Genomic DNA, 14,298 nt, shown 5'->3' on the forward strand with positions numbered 1-14,298 from the left:
TCTTGACACACACCCCCCCCCCCAAATATTTATTTAAAACAAAAAAAAGGGTTACTGCTGTGTTTTCAGTAGCTGATGCTGAAGCCAGGTAGGCACAAACCAAATTGTTCAGGAGGATTCAAGTTGTCGTATCTCAGTTGATTCCAGGTTGCCCAATTAAAGTCACTGGCACTTGGTGAGCACAAACTGCCCGCAGAGCACAGCAAAGCTTCGTGGCAGCAGTGAGCGTCGGCGAGGCAGATGAAAGCAAAGCCCCCGAATAGGGCACTCCAGAGCAAACACGGTGCATACAAAAAGCACGTCTTACTCCATGATGAAAGTAGATCAGATTTTTTCACCAGAGCTAGAAATAACAATTTGCCACCTGCTTTTTTTTAAAAAAAAAAAATAATACTTGAATGTTGCCACTCATTTCAGTCTCCATCTCTCTTAATCAGAGTTGCAGCAGTCATCTTCCTTGGGGTTGCTGGGCGCTCGGTGAAAGAGGTGATAAATTCATGCATGCATCCCTCTTCCCCTGTTTAATATTCTGCCAAACAGTTCTGCAAATGCATTTCATAACGCTGCCTCTTTGCATAGAAAAGAGACACCCCCTTCCTCTGTCAAAAATATATTTTACGTCTGAAAACAGAAGATAGTAATTCCAGTTCTTGAAAAACATGTTTATACAACAATCCACAGAGACCTGCGCTGTCGGGCGATCAGATTGCGCTTTGATTAAAACCAGTTGAAGGCAACTCCTCGGGGTGGCCGGAGGATGAGGTGGACGGGCTCAGTCATCTTGAAGGAAACACAGAGCGTGTCAGTCCTGCAGCGTCAGAGCCGGTGTTGTTGATCTGGATTGTTCTGGATGACGAATAATTCAGTGATAGGAGCCCTTCGTGCTCATCCCATTAATCCAGGAGATCTTGGCCCTGGGTGAGGATCAACATAATTGGCCATAAATACAGAGTAACTGAAAAATAGTTCAAACTGTGCTATGTATAAAACAGAGAACCCCCAAATCAAAACTCTTGAATCTATTTTTAGCTCTTCTTGGGGTTCTCTCCTTTTGTTTAACAGTAGATACGATAGTTCCTCTTCTTGAAGCAGGCACTGCTTTGTTCATGGCTGCTGCTTGGCTGCTGTCTCTGACATGCAGGGTGTTTTCTGTTGTTCCTGCAAGTCAGCCTCTTGCAAAGATTTTGATCTCATGAATCGGGTCTACCCATTTAGTAATTACAAAGATTAACTTGGATAGATGTGAAACAGATGTATAAAACGGTTTGGACCTGGCTCCAATGCAGCCTCTTAATCAGTGGATTCATCCTTTCTCTGACTTAAGTCCCGTTTCACAGTTTAAACGACTAATTGTGAAATTAATGACAAAAATAATATTTTCTGTTTCACTCATGGACTTCCCTAATTCCTTATCATACCTTTGTTCCTTTGAGTGAGGACATGACATCGCTTGAATGCTTCTCTACCAGGGAATTCAGCTCTTAAAGCCAAAGCAAAACGAAATTGGTCTACCCAAAGGGTTGCTCTAAGGTTAACTTGATCTCGAAATACCAGCTTTTGTAGCTCACTTTATAACACATTGCTCTTACTTTTATGAAACTGAAGTGTCTTAGAGCTGTTTCCTGTGAACTTTTTGAGGAATAACTGGTTTTTCAGAGATTTGCTGGGGAACCTGCCCCCCCCCCCACACCCCCCATTTGAAGACATAAATTGTATTATGAGTGAAAAGCAAGCTTCGTGCTTGTGTCTGCTAGAGCCCGTAGTGGTGCAACCCTAGACAATCATGGGTGTTTCTATTCATGAGTAGCCAACCAAATCGTGATCTGGGTATTTTGAGCCTGCCTGATCTTCTGAATCAACCTGCAGAGAAATGCACTCCATTTTGTGCTGACCTGGGACTCCGCGCAGGGCTGGCCAGGGTTGCATTTTCCACGTAGCATCTGTAAACTCTGTTGCATTTGCTGTGGGTGCTTCAGCGTTGTGAACTGCTGACCAGGACAGCAGTAACTGGGTACTCCAGGCTCTGGTTACAGAAAGCCAGATTTGCAAGGTCTTGAATAGCAAGGCTTCCTGGAAGAAAAACATAATTGCAGTTAGTGTTGATTTTTCTCTCTAAACTGCATTATTGGAACCTCTTTATCTTTGCATCTTCCAGGTATCCACACTTGACTGAGTTCTGGCTAATGTCAGTGGAAAGCACAGGTAGATCGTGAGGCTTGTTTGGGGAGGGAGGAGGGAGCTTGGTCATGTAATTACCACCGAGATACTCCAGACTGAGGAACGAGAGAAGTCAAAATGCGTTTGCACTTTGGTCTCAAAACAGTAAGTTTTGATTGCAAGAGATTAGATTATACCAGTGTTTTCCAAAAGGTTCAGCCTGGATTTTCTGGAGAAAACTTACTCTCAGATTTCCTGTTGTCCTGCACGCTGGTGCATGTGAGTGGCAGCTTGAGAGGGCAGAGTAAAGCTGAACTCTAGTTCTGCTGAACGAGATCTGTGTGGAGTGTGGTGCCGCTAGTGTAATTAGTAGATCGTACTCTCCCGGACCCAGAAGTAAAGGCAGGGTTTCTCCTTGAAGGCCTGCCTGCACTTCCATATGATTTGGCAGCCCTTGGTATCCAGTAGAGAATAAATGCTGGAAAATAAGTGTTCTCCAGAAGAAGGATGTGCTGGGGTGACGTGCTTGAGGAACAGCTGTTGCCAGTGAGTCGTTTTCCTATATCTGACTTTCTGCTGCTGTCTCAAGCGATGCCCTCGCCGGCTGGCGCAGCCTGTGATCCCCGTCTGGGGACCGGCTTAACTAAAGGGTTACTACAGCCCCTGGTTTCCCTGCCCCGCGAACGCAGGCATTGATCTGAAGGGTGTAATTATAAATGCTATTGATGGCCCGGGAGGGGAGTTGGATGTTTTATCTCTGGCACAGGAATTCAGGAGTGAGTGGGAGAGACTCTTAATTTGTAACAGGTTTTATTTGCAATCTGACTTGTACACAATAAACGGGTAGCGGTGGTATTAATGAGCATCTGAAAGGAGCTTTTTTCCCTTCCTACAAGGTGGCACTTCACTGAAGAGTGGGTGTGCAGGGTGTTTGGGCAGCTTTCACCTCGATCTTTAGGCACACAGAAGTTAAAAAGCAATGCTTGAATATTTGGAGAAATACCAACGTATGCCAGGTACAGAATGGATCAGCACATTCATAAAAAGCCAGAGAAGTGCTTTTCCACTCCATGATGGTTGCTTACACTGTAGTGAAATGTGCACCATGACTATTATTTCTCTCCAATGGCTCTTCCTAGAATTCTTTTGAGATGTGTGCAGGGAGGAATCTGCGGTTTTGGAGTGTGCAAAAATGCTTTCAACTGGTATTTCGGTGCTTAAAAAACCTGATTTGATACTTCGAGTTCTCCTTCTAGACCAATAAAGTCTTTGAAGACTTTACTCTTGTACTCAAAAATGTTTATGGAAGTAAAGCCTGAACACATGAGACAGAAGCTAGCCCCTTGTCTGTCAATATTGAAATTGAAATGTGACTCCTTTTTTTTTCTGCTGACCAGTTCACTCAGCCTTCCAAAAAGTACAGAAGTTTTCTTATCTCGGTTGTTTGAGGAGGTATGTACAGCAGTAATGCTGAACTGTAGTACCTGTGTCATAGTTTCCATGCCTTAATCTTCTTAGAGAATCCATAGCTTGTCTTCCTCTGAAAATGTAATGTTTTTAAAACCCTGTCTTGCGGGCTAAATCTCTCTTGAATTTTACTGGATCATAATTTTTCTAGCTAGTGTTGATGGGATTCAGTAACGTTGCTAAAAATGTGGTCCTTATTATTCTGATCTACAGCTTTCATCATCATTTCATAGAGAAAAAAAACTTCATGAGTGACAAAGTAGGCTCCGAGCAAATAGATCTGATTTCTGTTGTGGCAGGTTGGCAAGAGATACTGTTCAGTCCAGTGCCTGTTTAATTTCCTGAATATTTCTCTTATTATGGTTTTAAAAAGTTGCTATATCAGAATGAGAGCCACGATTCTTTTTAAATGAAACATCCAACTTCTGGAAGAAATTGCGGAGAGATAGGATACTAAAGGCTTGGATTCTTGAAGGGTGGAGGAGCTGCTGCAGGACCCGCAAGACGGGCAGCGGGTGGTGTCCGCGGGTGCTGGCAGAGCCGTCGTGGGCGCCCTTGGGCGCAGCAGCGATGCACCCGAGCACCCGAGCACAAGCCCTACCTGCGCTGGCCTTTCGATGGAAGCGCTGTCAAAACTTAGAGCTGCTGCTTGGACAGAGTTTCACTTCCGAGTATTAACCGTTTAATTGCCTGCTTCCTACGAGGCTCCCTGGACAGATGCTTTAAAAGTTAATCCCTCAAAATATTTGTATAAGCATTTTAACCTTTTTTTCCTTAGCGGCGTGCGCTGCGAAAACAAACTTCCCATCTTGGCGATGCGGGAGAAGGCTGAGCCGCTGGAGCCGGCCGCGGAGGGCCGGCGTGTGGGAGCCAGAGCGCGATGTGGGGCCTGTGGCCACCCCGGGCAGCGTGTTGCCAGCCGGCCGTTGGGTTTCGGTGGAAACTTCCACGCGCTGAGTGTGGGTCAGCACGAGAGGTGGCCCCGGCCCCGCACCACCAGCATCCCGCGGCGCTGAAGCGGTTAAACTGCTGTTCTGGTGTCCTTGCAAGATGAAAACTATTTTAGTCCCATGACACGAGCACTATGGGAGTTTAATGCTACAGTTCATTAAAAATGGAGGCTGGCCAGAGCCTCAGAAATACGATTCGGTAGCTTGGGCTTCCCACGTCCAGAGCACGTCGGAAGGAACGATCTCTGCTGAACTCCCCCAAAACACGGGGAGGCTCTGACGAGAGGGTGCTGCCGAGCTCGTTTGCATAACCATATTCCTCTTTCTCGGGGGGGGGGTGGGGGGGAACGTTTGCCTTGCGTGCCGCCCTTCTGGCAGAGCTGAGCCGGCCTCGGATGGAGCCGGTGCACAGCCGATGCCTGGAGGATCCTCCCCTCCCACTGTGACCTTTACCAGTCCTGTTCAGCAATTATCTCTATACCAGGCAGAATAATTCCTTTTTTAAAAAATTTTTCATCCCCCCCGCACCCCCCCCCCAGCAGAGTTACAACTTGTGGCTTCCTGCTGGCTGCAATAGTGTCGTAACCACCAATTACCGTGGCCGTGCCGTAGCGCTCGGCGTGGCCCGGGACGTGGTTGCGTTGTGCCGACTGCGTTCTGTCGTCTTCGGCGATGAAGAAGTGGTTTTGTTTGTGTCCGGGCCAGATTGCATGAGGAGCAGCGTGGAAGTATCTGTCGGGTTTTATAGCACTGTTGAAGGCCCTGAAGTAGCTATTGCAATGGTTTTCAATGGGCTTCTAATTAGAAAAGCATTGGACTAATAGGATGAGCTATAATTAGCAAGACCTGCCCTCTAGATAGCTAATCAGGGACCAGAATACAGTTGCATATCCATTCATGCGGTTTCTATATCTGCACTTTTGTAGCAATTTGTTTAACCTATTGGAACCTTTTGGGGTGCTTAAAATAGTAAAACAGAGAAGACGTCCATGGACAAGACGACCTCCAAGCTTGCTGGAGTTCGGTCAATCCTCGGGTGGGTGTCAGCTCTTTCCTCCATCGCAGAGAGGAGGACTAGAAGTCGGTGAGCCGTTGTCCTGCCTTCTGGACAAAAGAAAATAACTCTGCAACTTTTTGAGGAGGGAAATGACTCAGTTCTTGGTGGCTTAGCAGAAATAAGAGGCCGAGCTTCCAAGGAGTCGTCTTGGCAGCCAGCGTGCATCAATTACTGTGCTCCACCTCCAGCCCAGCGCTGCTGCCGTCTGCCCCGAGAGCCGACCCCGGCGGCGCGTCAGCGTGCTCAGCCCCGAGCAGGACCCGCTGCTGAAATTGTGGCTGTTGCCTGGTTCTTCGCTTTGTGCCGTGTCAAAGCAGCCTGGGATAAGGGGTGTTGGACTCGGCCTGCGCTGCTGGCGCAGGTAACTGCTGATCCAGTAGTATGGCAAAACTAGTTGGTTTTTCTAACTGACCAGTGTACACTGGCTGCGGGTTTCTTCCCTCAGTGTTTTCATAGAGAGGGAGAAGGAAGGTTTGGATATCACACACTGTGTGTACAGGCTCATAAAAGGATTTTTGTAAAGCGTAAGCAAGCGTCAGCCAGCGGAACTTTTTCTGGAGTAAGAAGCAGATAAACACACAAGCATGTTCTTCTAGAATTATTTTTATATGCTGTCCTACAGAATAAAAGCTTCACTAAGAAGTGGTTTCCCCCTTCTTTCTCTGCTTCATGTGCAACTTCATGGAGGCTTCTGCGGGGAACAGTGATGTGGTCTCGAGCAGGACCGGGAACGGGGGCACAGCTGACTCCATCTGTGTTACGTGGTGTGGGCGGTGGTGATGCCCGCCAGAACCTCCGACTGGATTTAGTCAGTGCGTCCAGCTTGGCACCAAGACTTGCTCTGGTGTCTTGTTAGTGAAAATACCAAAGTGTCGCTAAATTGCTGAACTGAGCCCGTGCGTGAGCATGAGTGTGACCATGTCACATCCAAAGATGACTCTTCGTTTGCATCTCAGTGTTCCTGCCACTTAAGTAGCGTTACCTTCACGTAGGTAGCGCTGGACAAATACTGCCTTGTTGGCTGCACCTTACTAGCTATTAAAATGCTTGTCTGGGGGCCTGCTGGCTTCTTGGACAAATTAAAAGCAATGAACTTCTTTCTGAAGATGTGTCTTCAGGTGTTCTGCATGCACACGTGGACCCGTACTGCTTTTTGTGCAAGAAGTAAAACAAAGAGGGGGCACAGCAACTGCTTTAAGACTTGCCCGGAGCAGGCTCCTGTGGTACCAGCTGTTAGGACAAGTGCAGGTCTCGTAGGTCTCGTCTTCCTCGAGGAAAACTGTCGGTTAGAAGTGGGAATGTTGGTTTCAGCAGGTGTTGGGGTCAGACCAGAGATAGCAAGAAGCAGTTGGTTTCCTCCTAGCATGTTAATGTAAAGTCTGAAGGAATACAGAGTAAGAAAAACAGTAACTTTACAATGGTTTTAACTGTGCTTTTGTTTTTAATCCAAAAGCATTTGAGCACACGCCTGGCCAGCAGTTCCTTTCCTTAACGTAACAGGGTGCAGTCTTCTCATCTTTCCCATGGGTACCAGTGTTTCAGGCCAGCTGTCTCATCAGCGAGCGAGTTTTGGGTGAAGGTGGTGAGCCTGTCACCAGCTATACTAACCGCTTGTCTCTTCCCGCAGGATCCTCGCTGCAGTTGCTTTCAGCCACTCGGCCTGGTCAGGATCCCACCTGGAACCCATGAACTTCACTGACAGGTAGGAGTTGTGAATAAGATGGAGGACGAGTCTCTGATGTTGCACAGACACCCCTTCTGCCCCTCGTTCAGTACTGGAGATGAGGAGGTGGCCTGGGAGGGTGGAATTGTCTTCTGGTCTTTTGCACCTTCAGCTCCTGCCTCATCCAGGAGGACAAGGAAGAGCTGCAGAGGAGCTCTGAGATCAAACTCAGATCAGAATTCGGCTCCTTAACCAAAAGTGGCCTTTCATTTAGCACTTTAGCTCCAAAGTAGGTAAATCTGCCTTGCTAAGGGACAAAGTTGTTTCACTTCCTTTTAACTGGGCAGTCACAACAGCTGCACAATATTGTCGGTCTTGAACGAGAGGAGAAGCAAAAGCAAGCACACAGAAATTCCTCCCTTGAGGCTTTCTGTATATTTTGATCATTTGTGCAACCCCCAGAAGAAAAATTATGAATGGAAATGAAATTTCTGCCGATACCTTGTAGCTCTGGCAATGCTCAGTGGTGTAGCTGAAGTGAAGCTCTCTTGCTCGGCCGTCCTGTGTGTGATGGTGCTCACCTGTCCCAAAATGAAGCATTTTATAAATAGCAATTTAAGGATTTACCCAATGTGTTTTTTTTCCGCAAAACATGTATTGCCAAGGCTCCAGTGGTCAATGCTAAGCATTTCTGGTCTTTGCTTTTCCTCCTGTCTCAGTTTTCCTGGTGTGGTTGTTGATGTCTCTGCTCGTAGATTTACTCATTTGATTTACTGTGTTTTACCCGAGTCAGCTTCAGAACTAACGTCGTGCCAGCCATGAGCACCGCTGGGTTCTCTGGCTGTAAGTTCCCAAATCTTACAAAGCAGTGCCATCTTTCATGAGACCAGAAGGCTAAATGAAATCATAAAAACACCTTAATGACATCAGTCGGGGTGAAGGACTAGGAGCAACAGTGAGAGTAGCAGAGAGACTCACGCTTGGATGTATTGACCATAGGCATGGAAATTTCTTAATCTACTCTCTTGTTCAGTGGGTTATCACCATAAAACACGTGAAAAACAGCTCTGTGCGGTTGTAGGGCAGTATGCACAAATACTATCTTATTTTGTCAGTTCAACTTGTTATCCAAATACTGCATTCTGAACCATAATCGAAACTGGTGTTTAACGGCTCTCCTGCACTGAGGAATCTCCATGATTTTTTTGGTAATACAAAGCCCAGACATAGTCATTAGCAGACTTCCTGCCCAGTAGTTTCTAGACAAAAATAGATCCATAAAACTTGGGGGAGAATTCAGGTCAAACAAGGCCCTCGTGTAGTGGCTGTAAGTAGTGCCCTCTAAAAACACCTCTTTAAACCCAAAGCAGTGGACCTTAGAATTAATATAATTTTAAAGTTCCCTGTTAAAGAATTGGACTATGGATGGGTACATAAGAGAATTCCTTAGTTGTTCGGATCTTTCTTTTGGTACCTTGGCCTTTGTATCCACTTACACCAGTTCCCTCTATGATCGTCCTGTGGCTGTATTAAATAATTTATATTGGGTTGAACGTGAATCCAGAGCACAGCACTTCTTGGAGAGGAGTGATGCTGAAGCCAGTGTGGATGGTCTGGGTGCACAGAGAGCCTCCCTTCTCTTTAAGTTTTTAAAATGCAGAAAAAACCCAAGGAATTGCCTGTATTATAATATGCACAGCATGTGGTGCTGGAAAAGCTGATTGTTGTTGTGACTGAGTATTTAAAGATGCTAATTTTGCTGCTCTTGCATTAAAATAAATGAACCAACCTAGATCCCTCCTCTAATAAGCAGCATACATTAAATGGGGAGGGGGGTGGAAGAAGGGGAGAGGATCTGATTGCAATCTATGGTGCCGTTACTTAATATTTAAATCTGTTCCCATCAAATAAAAGTTTAAATCAAGTTACAGTCCTTTAAGTGCAAGGTTTTATTTTTGAGTCAAAATAAACACTGGATAAACAGTTTTTAATGATTAGTTAATACCTGTGAGGCTCGATGTGCCCAGATAATCCGAACCTTGAGGAAAGGCAGACTCTCACCGAGGCGGAGTCGGACCGTGCGCTTCCAGTCATAGCTGGTGTCTGTTAACAAAATGACTTTGATTTCATTCTTCTCCTTCGGCTGCCTCGCGTGGGGGTCGCTGAATTCCCCCGGCAAGCTCAGGGGTGACAATGAACCAACTCCATGCTGAAGCGTGCAGTTCATTCCTGAAAACTCCAGCTCTGACTCACGGTCACGGAGCGTGTGAAAAACTGGCCCCGCTGTGCGGAGCGAAGCAGGGAAGCGGTGTCGTGGTGGCAGGACTGAGAAGTGAGGGGGGTTTTTTAGGCTGGATACTCCACGTAAAGAACAGCAACGCTAGCAAAAGGTATTCAGGAGAAAAAAAAAAAGCAGGTTTTTTAGTTGCTTTATTATAATTTTTTCTAAGATCACCTTGATAGTGAACACTTCTCTGGAGTTCCTACAAAAATTTTGCAAGTTAGTAGATTGATTTTTACAGGCAACAGCTATTTCATGCAACAGCATTAGTTTAGTCTTTAAAAAAATAAAACATCTACATGTTTAATGTAATCTATGCGGCACATTGAGCTTTCTGTTAAGAATTGTGAATGCTTCTCTCTTTGTCACGCAGAGCCCTTCGATAGTGGTTAGACTCCCGACTAATAAATGGAGCCAAACTCAGCCATAATAGTGATTTTTAAGATGAGTTGACACAAATGCTGTGGAAAGCAGAAGGGTGACTCCTAGTGTAGTGGGACTTCAGCTACCAAAGTCCCGTTTCTGGCCAAATACAGAACTTCATGTTTGTGGTGCTCCAAGCTCGACTTCAGTGCCTTTCTACAAATGTTTATCTGTTCATTTTAGTAAATATTTAGTCAAGCCCGGGCTGAATTGCTTCCTACTGCACTACAATGACTGCCAGCAGTCGCACCGTGGGCACTGTGTGTCTTAGTGCCTGGTCACTCGGATGGAAATAAAAGCAGCTTCTGCGAGGCTGGAGGTGCAGAAGGAGCTGCAGGTGCTCCCCTCTGAAGCCAGGAGCAGCCGTGGGGATGTCGTGGCTGTTTTTAGGACAGCGTAGGGTTCTGGGACCCCACATTTCAGCTGTTTTCCTTCAGCGATTTGTTGTGTTGGTATCCCTGAAATGATGCTTTTCTGCTGGTGGACTGCTCGGGAGAACTTTCCTCTGCTGCCTCCAGATGCCCGACACCCGTGGCACAGAGGAAACTTCTGTGGGCTCTGTCTCCTTTTAATTGCAAGTACTTAACAGTCCTAAGCAAGCTCATTTATTTTTCCCCGAATGCTTAAAGAAGGGGGAAATAATAATAATAGCAAAAAAGGGAGGCAGGACTGCGCAGCCGGGAGGTGCTGTGGTGGCCGGCTGGCGTGAGCACATGCAGCTGAGCAGCGTGGGAGCCCGGTGAGGGAAGGGTTAAGGGCTGCCATTTTGTTATGTAACACCCTTAATGGACATATCAGTGAATGGCACCAAAATGGCAGGGCTTAACCCTTGGTGGGCTGCAGTGCTCAGCCAGCCAGGGGCTGGGAGCCTCTCCCCGCTGGGAGCAGGGAGCGGGCTGCGAGCAGGTACCCTCCTCTCGTCCCTTCTGCTGGAGGGGGCTTCAGCACTGGCAGTTCTTCTTCTTTTTAGGTCTCGTGGTATGGAAATAATGGCTGAGACAGCAAAATGATCAACCCACCTCTGGCTGCTCTCACGCTTTTTGTTGCCTTCATCAGGCAAAGGATGGATTTTTGGTTGCCCAGTTGAATTCAGGTGCGGGATGATTTCTGGGTTGTTTTTTTTTTTTCAACCTGCAGAAGAACCTGTGTTCTTGTCCTACTGCTGTTGCATTAGTTTAGTCTTTAAAAAAATAAAATCTAGTTCTTACTTGGGCTTTCTAAAGTTTTTTTTTTTCCTAAACATCTATGTGATAAGGTCATGAACAACTTCTCTGTGTGTGCATGTGTATGCACATTTATACACGTGCACGTGTGAGTACACATGCACACAGTTAGTACACACACACACATGCACATATAAAAATTTAATTACTTTTTCCAGGGCATCTCACTTATGGCTTCAGGATCAATGAGTATATAGGAAAAAAACCCACTTATGGCATAACAAGAAAACCAGCTCAGTTGAAGCAGTGACTTTGCATTGAAACTTTTTACATCCTGCTAGGAGAAATTAATTTCTAGGCATGGTGGGGCTGGTGCGTGCGGCTGATCCACGGTGACTGCATGGGCTGCGCCTGCAGGTCGGGCTGGTGCCCACAGCGGGTCAGTGCTGGGTGCGAGGGACTGGTCAAGAGTCAGTAAGTTTTTGATCAACTACCTTTAGCAAATACTCACTGAGGAGCGTTGGATGTGTCTTAACCTCCCTCTTTCCTCCTCTGTAACCTTGTCTGGTCTTTCTCTCTTTTTTTTTTTTTTTTTTTTTAATTTCCGCCCCCCCGCTCTTTTGCTGTAAAAGTTTCCAGATCATGCTGGGGAAGAGGGTTGATTGTTGATCTTTGCTTTTGGCTACCAAAAAGAGCGATTATCACATAGCTGGATGGGTTAGTGTGCGGCTGCAGTGGGATTCGAGCCCGTCTGCAGATGGTCTGTGCTGAACCCGTATCTGCTGCCGGGGCTCGCCAGCACGGCTGAGGATTCTACCAAAGCATCGGGATGTAATTTTAACTTCAGTCCTTTTAACTTCAAACCACCAAGTTGTGCTAAACAGTGAAAAGTAAGCAGAACTACTTCTCTGTGAAAGAATTACTTGGAGTTTGTACGAGGAAGTTATAAATCATGAATGGGAGAGGAGTGAGGAGGTAATATGGGTAACTCTGAATGGGATGTGGGGAAAAGTGGAAGTGTACATTACAAACAGCAAGCAAAGTGTGCTGCTTTTTTTTTTTAAAAAAAAAAAAAAAAGGTTTTGTCTTCATGTACCATGTCAGTGTTCTCTGTGTGCATCAGAGCTGTTCCGGCTGCCGCCCCGCTCCCCTGTCCGTGCCCTGGTCAGGCAGCAGCCGGGTGAGCTGGGCATGGCTTCTGCAGCTGCTCGGGTTTATTCCGGGCTGGACCGTACATCTGGAAAAATCAGCGTAAAGTAATTAATTTCCCAAGTCTTAAACTGGAACTTTGTGAGTTTTTTCCTCTTCTGTAACTTTTCCCTGCAGCAGCAAAAGCAAGCAAGAGCAGGTGATTGCAGCAGCATCCCCAGCCCTTTGCGAGGGCCTGGGCTGTATGTCACATGTCCTTCACATCCCTGCTGGAAAAGACACTGACTGATTTAAACCAGGTTTATCTTGGTCTTGCTGCTCTGCTCTTTGGAGGGAGGAAGGATTTGGAAGACAACAAGAGAGCTCTTTTGACCCTTTTCCCGATGGAAAGCGTACCGGTGGTATCACAAGCATACACAGTGTTTACTGGGCTGGTGTAAATAGGTTGGGAACTCAGGAGGTTTGGGGTTTTTCCTGTTGTCAGTGTGCTCAGAGGGCAGTGGAGCTGCATGGAGGCATTTTTGACAAGGCTTCAGGGTGACCAGTGTAATGGCCTGCAGTCCAAGGAGTTTATTGTGTTTTATATGGTATACTCAACTGCCTTTTGAATTATTGTATTAGTTAATCTGTTACAGTGATAGCACTTAACAACTGAGCATTTGCTGCTTAGGTCCTGGGCGCTCCACCCCGAGCTATTCCAGTCCTTGTAATAAAAAGCAGAACCTTTCATAAAACTTAAAATTTACTGTGTAATACTTGCTTTCTCTTCCTTCTTTCAAATAAAAGGTATAACCGAGTTGAACCGAAGCTGTTTACTGTTCGTGCTGATCGGTTCCTTTTGCTGTTAACGGTGGGGAAGCAGAAGTGGTGATTTTGGGAACGGCTTCAGAAGTTACATGTTATCCTTGAAACAGCCTGGATGTTTTGAACCATCTACCTGATTTATTCTCATCTACTGGAATCAGTTGGTCACGGTGCAAACTCAGTAAATCCAGCAGATATAAGGGCTGGTCACAGAGTGTGCTGGTAAGATGCTGTTTAATAGTGGTGTTAAAGTCTCAGGTGGTGACTGGCATGCTGTCCTCGGGTGCTGGGGATTAAGCAAATTGCCAGATTTGCCACTGGGAGAGAGTTTTCTTCCCAGGTGGGTTTGGGTTTCTCCCACCTCCTCCTGTCATGAGAGGAGCCGCTCGTGCCCTCTCCATGGAGGACGACACTGTCCCTGCTGGTGCAGGTCTCTGCAGGCACCTCTTCTTCCTCCTCTCTTCCAGGGTACCTGTCTGGTTTTAACCTTTTCCTACAGACCTCGAGTTTAGGCTGTTTTGGGAAGAGTTTTGTAGTCTCCCATGTGAAATAGATCCTGCTGGGGACTTGCCTGAACTGTTCACCTGCTTCTCACTGCCCTCTGACATGCAGGAGATGGGGCCCAGTAACCCATGTGATTCTCATAAAAATCTCTGACATCACCAGTTTTCATCTCTCTTCCTGAAAAGAGAGGCAGAATAACCTTTTTAAAGAAAATCCTTCTCATTATTTTATCTTTTTCTCCTCCCCTTCTCTCAGTGCTACATTAATTTTCCTTCAGGTCTCTCTGCATCTGTATCCATGTTAGCAAACTCTTTTCCAGTACCATTTCCTGAAAGGGTTAAAACTGGTTTAGGGAGCTTGATTTTAGGGCTCATCTACAGTAAGTATGATCGCTATCACAATAAATATAACCACTATTGTGATAGGGGAACTGTGCAACCAGATCTCTCTATTACATGAGCCTGCACTTGCAATCTTCAGATTTGGCTGTAAAAACCTTAGTGCGATCTCGTCCCAAGGTCTTTCCAGTAACGTAGATCTTCCCAACGCGCCGTTTCGGTTGTGCTACAAACACTCTTCTCTCTGGCAATCACTGTCCCTGGTTGCTGCTTTTCAGCCTACGTCGTTGCAACAAGACACTGTGAATTTTTAACAGAAACTTGAACTGAATTTTGATTTGT

General features: G+C 46.2%; 1 protein-coding gene across 4 annotated transcripts in view; it reads left to right on the plus strand.

Annotated features, from left to right (window-relative positions):
• The window catches only part of GATAD2A (GATA zinc finger domain containing 2A), a 66,532-nt gene that overhangs the window by 25,384 nt on the left and 26,850 nt on the right, over positions 1 to 14,298 (plus strand). For all 4 annotated transcript variants that reach the window (XM_074851787.1, XM_074851788.1, XM_074851785.1 and 1 more), the window contains exon 2: positions 7,259 to 7,333. The gene's annotated coding sequence lies outside the window, so the exon portion shown is untranslated. The remainder of the gene's footprint in view (positions 1 to 7,258; positions 7,334 to 14,298) is intronic.

This window comes from Strix uralensis, chromosome 27 (assembly GCF_047716275.1).
Source record: "Strix uralensis isolate ZFMK-TIS-50842 chromosome 27, bStrUra1, whole genome shotgun sequence".
Lineage (NCBI taxonomy): Eukaryota > Metazoa > Chordata > Aves > Strigiformes > Strigidae > Strix > Strix uralensis.